Source organism: Symphalangus syndactylus, chromosome 13 (assembly GCF_028878055.3).
Source record: "Symphalangus syndactylus isolate Jambi chromosome 13, NHGRI_mSymSyn1-v2.1_pri, whole genome shotgun sequence".
In the NCBI taxonomy this organism is placed as follows: domain Eukaryota; kingdom Metazoa; phylum Chordata; class Mammalia; order Primates; family Hylobatidae; genus Symphalangus; species Symphalangus syndactylus.
This window is the reverse complement of record NC_072435.2, coordinates 103,318,392-103,330,436: the sequence shown is the minus strand read 5'-3', so window position 1 is coordinate 103,330,436 and position 12,045 is coordinate 103,318,392. Positions and strand designations below refer to the sequence as shown.

The window sequence follows — 12,045 nt, the reverse complement described above, 5'->3', positions numbered from 1 at the left end:
GATGAGTGAGTCTTCTAGGGAAAGTCAAGTACAATTTGAATCTTTCTGAGGTTAGAAGGAGAGAGCAGTTCTAGAGTATTTCAGCTTTCGAGATCATATTCTTATTGTTTCTGCTGTTAGTACTTAGACAAACTGCTTCCTGTGCTTCCAACCCTCTTCTGCCCTCTTCCTGCCTAAGGTATGCCTTTACTCTGTTACCTCCTTGGAGAAATGTGGCAGGTCTGCAGTGGAGGGTTGGGGGATGTGTTGTGGATGGTTAGGGGTGGCTGCTGACACTGAGTCGTGATGCCTCCCTCAGGGCAGCTCTGGTTCCTAGGGCAGCTTCAAACAGCCTTTTGCCAAAGGCATCCAGCTAGCAGGCTACCTCATTCCCAGGAAACCACCGGTACTGCGACTCTAAGCTCCCTTTCTTCCTTTATCTCAGTAGCACACACTGGGTTAATTTCCTTCATTCCCAAGACTGAAATGATGCCCAAGATAGTTAGGCCTAGTGTCACAGGAACACAAACAGCAGGGGAAGCTTGGAAACCTTTTTAGTGAAAATATAGCTGTTAGTGCTTGGTATTTACAACTGTCTCCATTTTTTTACATCTTAATTTTAAATTCTAAGTCATTTTAACAATATGAATAAATGAGTAAGTGCCCTTTGACACGTCTGCCCATTTTGGGTGGCCTTGCTGCTGTTGAGTAAATGGTCATGGTGAGAGGCAGGATGTGTATGTAGGCTCTGGAGCCCTGCAGAATGTTCTCTAGTGTGGGCTTTGCTGTGTGATGAAGGTTTGTAACCTTGGCCAAGTTATGTAAGCTCTCTATGCCTCTTCCCTTAACCGTAGAGTATTAAGAGTGCCACTTCATTATACTATTTAGATGTTAAGTTCATACATGTCAGTGGCTCCCACAGTGCTCAACATGGAGTAAACAGTAGCTGATATTCTTTAGTTTCCCATTAGTCTACATGTTTCATTTTAACATAGGTTTCTACACTAAAAAAATTGACGTATAGAATACCCAAGAAGCCCTGATTTTAGTAATATAAAACTGGAATAATTTGAGTTTTCAAGGCCAAAGCCTATAAACTAGTTCAGAGTATTCTTGTAGCTCACTGTATGCTTGGCATTTCCTTCTCAAAAAGGTGAGTTGCTCATAATCCTGGCATTTTTGTTGTGCTGAGATTCTCAGAGGGCAAAGAGGTAACAGGAACTAGAGTCTTCGTCAGCCTTTTCATGCTTGACCTGTGTCCCTGCTTTCTAGTAAACACTCCTTTACCTGTGTCCCAAGAAGCATAAACATGCCAGAAGCTGTCAGCCCCTCATCAAGTATGTAAACATGATGATCTGATCACCAAACTTGGAGGCACACACTAAGGAATGATGTATCTCCATATACACAAGTGATTATGGTCTGTTACGGGTGAACACACTGCCTCCTGCCAACACCACCAGATTCATATGATGAAGTCCTAACCTCCAGTAATCTTAAAATGTGACTGTAGTTGGAGATACGGTTTTTAAAGAAGGAATTAAGTTAAAATGAAGTCCTTAAGTTAGGACCTAACCCAATGTGACTGGTGTTCTTAGAAAAAGAAAATTTGGACAAAGCCTTATACAGAGGGAAGATGATGTGGAGACAGGGAGAAGACATCTCCAAGCCCAAGGAAAGAGGCCTGGAACAGGTCCTTCCCTCACAGCCCTCTGAACAGTCCTGCCATTGCTTTGATCTCAGACTTCCAGCCTCCAGAACTGGGAGACGATACATTTCTGTTTGGTCTACCCAGTCCATGGCAATTTGTTGTGGCAGCCCTGGCAAACTACGCAGTCTAACCAGGTACACGCTCTTGATAATGATTGCTTAAAGAGGAGCAGCTTCCAGTATAGTGACTTCAGTTTAACCCCAGCTTTACAGGTTAGCATGAGCAATATAAAGGCAGGCACCATTTCTGGTGGTGTATATTGCCACCAGCAAATTTCCCTACTACTGAAAGGGATGAAACCACTCCTTAACAGCTTTTTTGCTCCTTAGCTTTTCTTGTATATGCACATTGAGGATCATTAGGCACTCAGGCCTGCATAGTCCTCAGACAAGGAGAATGTTCTTTTCAAAAACCATTTATTAAGTCCTGGTACACTTTAAGGCATTGTAGGGGGAACAGAAAAATGACTAGGACTCTGCTCCTGCCTTTGGATACAGGTGATCTGCCCGCCTCGGCCTTCCAAAGTGCTGGGATTACAGGCATGCGCAACCGTGCCTGGCCCAGGCTACAAGTCTTTAAAGGAAATCACATAAACTCTAAACTATTCCATTTAGACAACGCATATTTATATCTACAAGTTAGGGAGCACATGGAGAGCATGCTTTGTTCTTTGTGTTTTCTGCCCCCTGCACCTGCCTCCTTACCCTGCAGCACATCTTATGCTGCTACATACTTGCTGAGGCTCAGGCTGGGCATGGGCTTTGGGGTTGGGCAAGCATCAAGTTCAGTTTAGGGCCAGATTTGGGAAAGAAAAATCACCTAAGGTGAAAGTCACTTACTTTGGGAAATTTTACTTCTTGAGTGATCTGTTAATTGATCAATAGACACAACTTCTGGCCCCTCTTAGCTAGCACTGCCTAGGCCCTTGTGACAAATTTGCTTGCAAATATGCTTTCTAGTGGTAGGTAGTACATTTTAGTTTACTGTTTTACTCCTCATTGGGCATTATAAAAGTAGGCTTTACCCTCAGTTGTCTAGATGTTGAAAATGAAATTCAGAAAAATTACACTTTTCACACCTGTAATCCCAGCACTTTGGGAGGCAGGTGGATCACCTGAAGTCAGGAGTTCCAGACCAGCTTGGCCAACATGGTGAAACCCCGTCTCTACTAAAAATACAAAAATTAGCTGGTGGGTGCCTGTAAATTCCAGCTACTCAGGAGGCTGAGGCAGGAGAATCACTTGAACCCAGCAGGTGGAGGTTGCAGTGAGCCAAGATTGTGACACTGCACTCCAGCCTGGGCAACAGAGCAAGGCTCTATCTCAAAAAAAAAAAAAAAAAATACAGTTTGTTGCATTTCATATTCAGTGATTTGCTGCCTGGGAGCACTTTTTAAAAATGCCTATATTTCTCTTCCAGGACTCTCTTCCATGTTAATCTACATGAAACATTATTTAGACGCTGCTGTTGTTCTGACACCTCATTTCAGGATGCATCACACTGCTGCTTACACTTAGTTGCATATTTGCACTGGGGTTGTGAAATCTATTTTTTATAAGCAAAGAACACCTTTGTGGGTCATTTTTCTTAGTTGATTAGAGCCAACTACCACTCAGTTATGACAAGTGAATTATTCAAAAGCATATGAGATGACATAATATTCTGTTAAGGGACTTATTCAAGATGCCTGACCCAGATGTGCTGTAGCAAAAACAAAGGGAGCCGGGCTACTTTGCATCTAAAATTCCCACTGTGCCAGTGGGCAAATAGTATGTTTCATAGCAAGAGAAAAGCAAGATGGTCTATTCATCCAGCATTGTTTGTTTTCTTTGGGAAAGGAACATGTTAGACTTTAAGGGCTGGAGAGGTGTGTATTTAAGGAGAAGCAATGGCTTGTGACCAGGAAATTCAATTTTAAGCTGAGAAGTAACCATTCGAAAGAAGGGAACAGAACTCGAGTAACTTACTTAAGTTTATTATATGTTAAGTCCTTTAACTTCACAATAACCTTGTAGGGTAGGTTTTAATATCTTTGTTTTACCGAGGCCACAGAATGTCCCAGAAGTTAATGCAGTTACTGAAGTGTGAGATTGGAAAGTAAGGCCTCCTAGCTTTGCATTCAATGCTTTTTCTACCGTATTCTGTGGAATAGAGTTATTAGTATGATTACGGAAAAGTCATCTAGCTTGGGTGGCTCAGTACTCTCATTTTGGTGGTTGATAATAATCAAGTTTTTTAAATTGATTAATAAGACTTGAGAAATGCCCTGAGACTATGAATGTATGGTTGCTTGCTGTGAATGCTGGGAAAAGACATTCTGAATATACCAAGTGGTAAGGCATCCCAATTAGCTAGATTTTTGTAACACAAAGCAAAATCCTATTACTTCATACTAAATCTAATGAGGAGCTGGGTGCGGTGGCTCACACCTGTAATCCCAGCACTTTTGGAGACCGAGGCGGGTGGATTTCTTGAGGCCAGGATTTCAAGATTAGCCTGGTGAAACCCCGCCTTTACTAAAAACACAAAAATTAGCCAGGTGTGGTGGTGCATGCCTGTAATCCAGCTAGTCAGGAGGCTGAGGCAGGAGAATCACTCAAGCCCAAGAAGTGGAGGCTGCAGTGAGCGGAGATCACTCCACTGCACTCCAGTCTGGGCAATGGAACGAGACTCTGTCTGAAAAAGAAAGAAAAAAATCTAATAAGGGAGACTACTAAGCAAGTAATTACAAAATTTTAAAAGGAGTAAAGACAGATTACATTGTAACACAGCAGGGGTATCTTATGCAGGCTACGGAGATGAGGGGAGTCTTCTCAAAGGAAATGACTTTTTTTATTATACTTTAAGTTGTAGGGTACATGTGCACAATGTGCAGGTTTGTTACATATGTATACATGTGCCATGCTGGTGTGCTGCACCCATTAACTCGTCATTTACATTAGGTGTATCTCCTAATGCTATCCCTCCCCGTTCCCCCCAGCCCACGACAGGCCTCGGTGTGTGATGTTCCCCTTCCTGTGTCCAAGTGTTCTCATTGTTCAATTCCCACCTGTGAGTGAGGACATGCAGTGTTTGATTTTCTGTCCTTGGGATAGTTTGCTGAGAATGATGGTTTCCAGCTTCATCCATGTCCCTACAAAGGACATGAAGTCATCCTTATTATGGCTGCATAGTATTCCATGGTGTATATGTGCCACATTATCTTAATCCAGTCTATCATTGTTGGACATTTGGGTTGGTTGCAAGTCTTTGCTATTGTGAATAGTGCCACAATAAACATACGTGTGCATGTGTCTTTATAGCAGCATTATTTATAATCCTTGGGGTATATACCCAGTAATGGGATGGCTGGGTCAAATGGTATTTCTAGATCTAGATCCTTGAGGAATCGCCACACTGTCTTCCACAATGGTTGAACTAGTTTACAGTCCCACCAACAGTGTAAAAGTGTTCCTATTTCTCCACATCCTCTCCAGCACCTGTTGTTTCCTAACGTTTTAATGATCGCCATTCTAACTGGTGTGAGATGGTATCTCATTGTGGTTTTGATTTGCATTTTTCTGATGGCCAGTGATGATGAGCATTTTTTCATGTGTTTTTTGGCTGCATAAATGTCTTCTTTTGAGAAGTGTCTGTTCATATCCTTTGCCCACTTTTTGATGGGGTTGCTTGTTTTTTTCTTGTAAATTTGTTTGAGTTCATTGTAGATTCTGGATATTAGCCCTTTGTCAAATGAGTAGGTTGCAAAAATTTTCTCCCATTCTGTAGGTTGCCTGTTCACTCTGATGATGGTTTCTTTTGCTGTGCAAAAGTTCTTTAGTTTAATTAGATCCCATTTGTCAATTTTGTCTTTTGTTGCCATTGCTTTTGGTGTTTTAGACATGAAGTCCTTGCCCATGCCTATGTCCTGAATGATATTGCCTAGGTTTTCTTCGAAGGGTTTTTATGGTTTTAGGTCTAACATTTAAGTCTTTAATTCATCTGGAATTAATTTTTGTGTAAGGTGTAAGGAAGGGATCCAGTTTCAGTTTTCTACATATGGCTGACCAGTTATCCCAGCACCATTTATTAAATAGGGAATCCTTTCCCCATTTCTTGTTTTTGTCAGGTTTATCAAAGATCAGATGATTGTAGATGTGTGGCATTATTTCTGAGGGCTCTGTTCTGTTCCATTGGTCTATATCTCTGTTTTGGTACCAGTACCATGCTCTTTTGGTTACTGTAGCCTTGTAGTATAGTTTGAAGTCAGGTAGCATGATGCCTCCAGCTTTGTTCTTTTGGCTTAGGATTGACTTGGCAATGTGGGCTCTTTTTTGGTTCCATATGAACTTTAAAGTACTTTTTTCTGATTCTGTGAAGAAAGTCATTGGTAGCTTGATGGGGATGGCATTGAATCTATAAATTACCGTGGGCAATATGGCTATTTTCACGATATTGATTCTTCGTATCCATGAGCATGGAATGTTCTTCCATTTGTTTGTGTCCTCTTTTATTTCGTTGAGCAGTGGTTTGTAATTCTCCTTGAAGAGGTCCTTCACATTCCTTGTAAGTTGGATTCCTAGGTATTTTATTCTCTTTGAAGCAATTGTGAATGGGAGTTCACTCATGATTTGGCTGTTTGTCTGTTATTGGTGTTTAAGAATGCTTGTGATTTTTGCACATTGACTTTGTATCCTGAGACTTTGCTGAAGTTGCTTATCCGCTTAAGGAGATTTTGGGCTGAGGCAATGGGGTTTTCTAGGTATACAATCATGTCATCTGCAAACAGGGACAATTTGACTTCCTCTTTTCCTAATTGAATACCCTTTATTTCTTTCTCCTGCCTGATTGCCCTGGCCAGAACTTCCAACACTATGTTGAATAGGAGTGGTGAGAGAGGGCATCCCTGTCTTGTGCCAGTTTTCAGAGGGAATGCTTCCAGTTTTTGCCCATTCAGTATGCTATTGGCTGTGGGTTTGTCATAAATAGCTCTTATTATTTTGAGATACATCCCATCAATACCTAATTTATTGAGAGTTTTTAGCATGAAGACTGTTGAATTTTGTCAAAGGGCTTTTCTGCATCTATTGAGATAATCATGTGGTTTTTGTCTTTGGTTCTGTTTATATGATGGATTACGTTTATCGATTTGTGTATGTTGAACCAGCCTTGCATCCCAGGGATGAAGCCCACTTGATCATGGTGGATAAGCTTTTTGATGTGCTGCTGGATTAAGTTTTCCAGTATTTTATTGAGGATTTTTGCATCGATGTTCATCAAGGATATTGGTCTAAAGTTCTCTTTTTTTTGTTGTGTCTCTGTCAGGCTTTGGTGTCAGGATGATGCTGGCCTCATAAAATGAGTTAGGGAGGATTCCCTCTTTTTCTGTTGACTGGAGTAGTTTCAGAAGGAATGGTACCAGCTCCTCCTTGTACCTCTGGTAGAATTCGGTTGTGAATCCATCTGGTCCTGGACTTTTTTTGGTTGGTAAGCTATTAATTATTGCCTCAATTTCAGAGCCTGTTATTGGTCTATTTGGAGATTCAACTTCTTCTTGGTTTAGTCTTGGGAGGGTGTATGTGTCCAGGAATTCATCCATTTCTTCTAGATTTTCTAGTTTATTTGCATAGACGTGTTTATAGTATTCTCTGATGGTAGTTTGTATTTCTGTGGGATCGGTGTGATATCCCCTTTATCATTTTTTATTGTGTCTATTTGATTCTTCTCTCTTTTCTTCTTTATTAGTCTTGCTAGCAGTCTATCAGTTTTGTGGATCTTTTCAAAAAAAAACCAGCTCCTGGATTCACTGATTTTTTGAAGGGTTTTTTGTGTCTCTATCTCCTTCAGTTCTGCTTTGATCTTAGTTATTTCTTGCCTTCTGCTAGCTTTTGAATGTGTTTGCTCTTGCTTCTCTAGTTCTTTTAATTGTGATGTTAGGGTGTCAGTTTTAGATCTTTCCTGCTTTCTCTTGTGGGCATTTAGTGCTATCAGTTTCCCTCTACACACTGCTTTGAATGTGTCCCAGAGATTCTGGTATGTTGTGTCTTTGTTCTCGTTGGTTTCAAAGAACATCTTTATTTCTGCCTTCATTTTGTTATGTACCCAGTAGTCATTCAGGAGCGGGTTGTTCAGTTTCCATGTAGTTGAGCGGTTTTGAGTGAGTTTCTTAATCCTGACTTATAGTTTGATAGCACTGTGGTCTGAGAGACAGTTTGTTATAATTTCTGTTCTTTTACATTTGCTGAGGAGTGCTTTACTTCCAACTATGTGGTCAATTTTAGAATAAATATGATGTGGTGCTGAGAAGAATGTATATTCTGTTGATTTGGGGTGGAGAGTTCTGTAGATGTCTATTAGGTCTGCTTGGTGTAGAGCTGAGTTCAATTCCTGGATATCCTTGTTAACTTTCTGTCTCGTTGATCTGTCTAATGTTGACAATGGGGTGTTAATGTCTCCCATTATTATTGTGTGGGAGTCTAAGTCTCTTTGTAGGTCCCTAAGGACTTGCTTTATGAATCTGGGTGCTCCTGTATTGAGTGCATATATATTTATGATAGCTCTTCTTGATGAATTGATCCCTTTACCATTATGTAATGGCCTTCTTTGTCTCTTTTGATCTTTGTTGGTTTAAAGTCTGTTTTATCAGAGACTAGGATTGCAACCCCTGCCTTTTTTTGTTTTCCATTTGCTTGGTAGATCTTCCTCCATCCCTTTATTTTGAGCCTATGTGTATCTCTGCACGTGAGATGGGTCTCCTGAATACAGCACACTGATGGATCTTTACTCTTTATCCAGTTTGCCAGTCTGTGTCTTTTAATTGGAGCATTTAGCCCATTTACATTTAAGGTTAATATTGTGTGTGAATGTGATCCTGTCATTATGATGTTAGCTGGTTATTTTGCTCGTTAGTTGATGCAGTTTCTTCCTAGCCTTGATGGTCTTTACAATTTGGCATGTTTTTGCAGTGGCTGGTACTGGTTGTTCCTTTCCATGTTCAGTGCTTCCTTCAGGAGCTCTTTTAGGGCAGGCCTGGTGGTGACAAAATCTCTCAGCATTTGCTTGTCTGTAAAGTATTTTATTTCTCCTTCACTTATGAAGCTTAGTTTGGCTGGATATGAAATTCTGGGTTGAAAATTCTTTTCTTTAAGAATGTTGAATATTGGCCCCTACTCTCTTCTGGCTTATAGAGTTTCTGCTGAGAGTTCCGCTGTTAGTCTGATGGGCATCCCTTTGTGGGTAACCCGACCTTTCTCTCTGGCTGCACTTAACATTTTTCCCTTCATTTCAACTTTGGTGCATCTGACAATTATGTGTCTTGGAGTTGCTCTTCTCGAGGAGTATCTTTGTGGCATTCTCTGTATTTCCTGAATTTGAATGTTGGCCTGCCTTGCTAGGTTGGGGAAGTTCTCCTGGACAATATCCTGCAGAGTGTTTTCCAGCTCGGTTCCATTCTCCCCGTCACTTTCAGGTACACCAATCAGACGTAGATTTGGTCTTTTCACATAGTCCCATATTTCTTGGAGGCCTTGTTTGTTTCTTTTTACTCTTTTTTCTCTAAACTTCTCTTCTCGCTTCATTTCATTCATTTGATCTTCAATCACTGATACCCTTTCTTCCAGTTGATCGAATCAGGTACTGAAGGCTGTGCATTTGTCACGTAGTTCTCGTGCCATGATTTTCAGCTCCATCAGGTCATTTAAGGACTTCTCTACACTGGTTATTCTGGTTAACTATGTGTCTAATCTTTTTTCTAGGTTTTTATCTTCTTTGCGATGGGTTCAAACTTTGTCCTTTAGCTAGAAGTTTGATCGTCTGAAGCCTTCTCTCAACTCGTCAAAGTCATTCTCCGTCTAGCTTTTTGCCGTTGCTGGCGAGGAGCTGCGTTCCTTTGGAGGGGGAGAGGTGTTCTGACTTTTAGAATTTTCAGCTTTTTCTGCTCTGTTTTTACCCCATCTTTGTGGTTTTATCTACCTTTGTTCCTTGATGATGGTGATGTACAGATGTGTTTTGATGTGGATGTCCTTTCTGTTTGTTAGTTTTCCTTCTAACAGTCAGGACCCTCAGCTGCAGGTCTGTTGGAGTTTGCTGGAGGTCCACTCCAGACCCCATTTGCCTGGGTATCAGCAGCGGAGGCTGCAGAACAGCGAATATTTCTGAACAACAAATGTTGCTGCCTGATCATTCCTCTGGAAGTTTTGCCTCAGAGGGGTACTCAGCTGTGTGAGGTGTCAGTCTGTCCCTACTGGCGGGTGCCTCCCAGTTAGGCTACTCAGGGATCAGGGACCCACTTGAGGAGGCAGTCTGTCCATTCTCAGATCTCAAACTCCGTGCTGGGAGAACTGCCACTCTCTTCAAAGCTCAGCTGGAAATGCAGAAATCACCTGTCTTCTGTGTGGCTCACGCTGGGAGCTGTACCTATTCGGCCATCTTGGAACCCCCCTACTCAGGAAATGACATTTAAACTGAACTTTAAAGGACGAATACAAGTTAGCCAGAGAAAAAGGAGTAAAGTTTTCCATATAAAAGGAAAAGCATGATAATTTGAATGTTAAAAGTTTATCAGAAATGTCTCAGCCTGGCAACAGAGCGAGACTCCGTCTCAAAAAAAAAAAAAAAAGGCAAATTTAAAAAAATAAATTTTTAAAAAACCAGTGAACTGGCTGGACACGGTTGCTCATGCCTATAATCCCAGCACTTGGGAGGCTGAGGCGGGTGGATCACGAGGTCAAGAGATCAAGACCATCCTGGCCAACATGGTGAAACCCTGTCTCTACTAAAAATACAAAAATTAGCTGGGCATGGTGGTGCACATCTGTAGTCCCAGCTACTCAGGAGGCTGAGGCAGGAGAATCGCCTGAACCTGGGAGGCAGAGGTTGCAGTGAGCTGAGATTGTGCCACTGCACTTCAGCCTGGCAATAGAACGAGACTCCATCTCAAAAAAAGACAAAAACAACAAAACAAAAAACAAAACCACCAGTGAACAATCCACGAGGTGGTAAACTATTAGACATATATAGTTTCATTAAAGGGACATGACAATGTTGTCCTCTCCACAACTGTATTCCACATTGTACCAAAGATCCTAGTCAAGGAAATAAGACAGATAAACTGTCCCTTTTTGCAGACAATTATCAAGAAAATTAACTGAAAAACTGTAAGAACTGAGAGTTTAACAAGGTGCCCAGTACAAAGAGAGCATACACATTTTCATAGCTCTTCTATATGTTAGGAATAACAAACTGCAAAATATGAGAAAAGTGTCCTATCCGCCTTAGTATTAAACTCATAAAAACCTAGAAATAAATCCAGCAACTAGCAAAGTCTATATGAAAAGAGAATAAACTTCATTTGAAAGATAGAATGGGTGCTGTGGTTCATACCTGTAATTCCAACACTTTGGGAAACTGAGGCAGGAGAATTGCTTGAGGAATTCAAGACCACTCTGGTTAACATAGTAAGACCTTGTCTCAACAAAAACTTTTAACATTAGCTGGGTGTGGTGGTGCGCACCTGTAGTCCTAGCTACTCCAGAGGCTGAGGTGAAGGATTGCATGAGCCAGGAATTTAAGGCTGCAGTGAGCTATGATTGCACCACTGTACTTCAGCCTGGACTCCAGAGTTGAGCTCCTGTCTCTTTGGGAGGCCAAGGCTGGCAGATTGCCTGAGGTCAGGAGTTTGAGACCACTCTGGCCAACATGGTGAAACCCTGTCTCTACTAAAAATACACAAAAATTAGCTGTGCGTGCATGCGCCTGTAATCCTAACTACTCGGGAGGCTGAGGCAGGGGAATTGCTTGAACCAAGGAGGTGGAGGTTGCAGTGAGCCAAGATCATCCCACTGCACTCCATCCTGGGTGACAGAGTGAGACTCCATCTCAAAAAAAGAAAAACAAAAGATGTAAAAGAACAATAAGCGGAAAGGGGACCCATGAACCTAAATGGAAAGATTCCATAGTATACAATTATTAAATTATTCCTTTATTACTGTAAATTCAATAACATGCCATTCAATATCTTAAAGGGATTTTTATGGAGCTTGACAAGTTCAAGTTCATTTGAAAAAGAAAGCATAAGAGAATAGCCAGGAATTTTTTGGGGAATGATGAACTATGAGGGGAACTTGTCCTATTGGGAACCAAAATACTAAGGCTATAGTAATTAAAATAATTGTTAGAAATACCGAATGCATGCGGGGCTTAAAACCTAGATGACGGGTTGATAGGTGCAGCAAACCACCATGGCACATGTTTACCTATGTAATAAACCTGCACATTCAGCATATGTATCCCAGAACTTAAAATAAAAAATAATAATTGTTATTGGCATAGGAAATAACGCACTAGTACAGAATGGAAAGTCCAGAATAAGGTATATA

At 41.2% G+C, this 12,045-nt stretch overlaps 1 protein-coding gene across 3 annotated transcripts in view; it reads left to right on the top strand.

Annotated features, from left to right (window-relative positions):
• The window catches only part of PRDM4 (PR/SET domain 4), a 61,596-nt gene that overhangs the window by 28,434 nt on the left and 21,117 nt on the right, over positions 1-12,045 (top strand). The gene's annotated exons all lie outside the window — the stretch shown is intronic.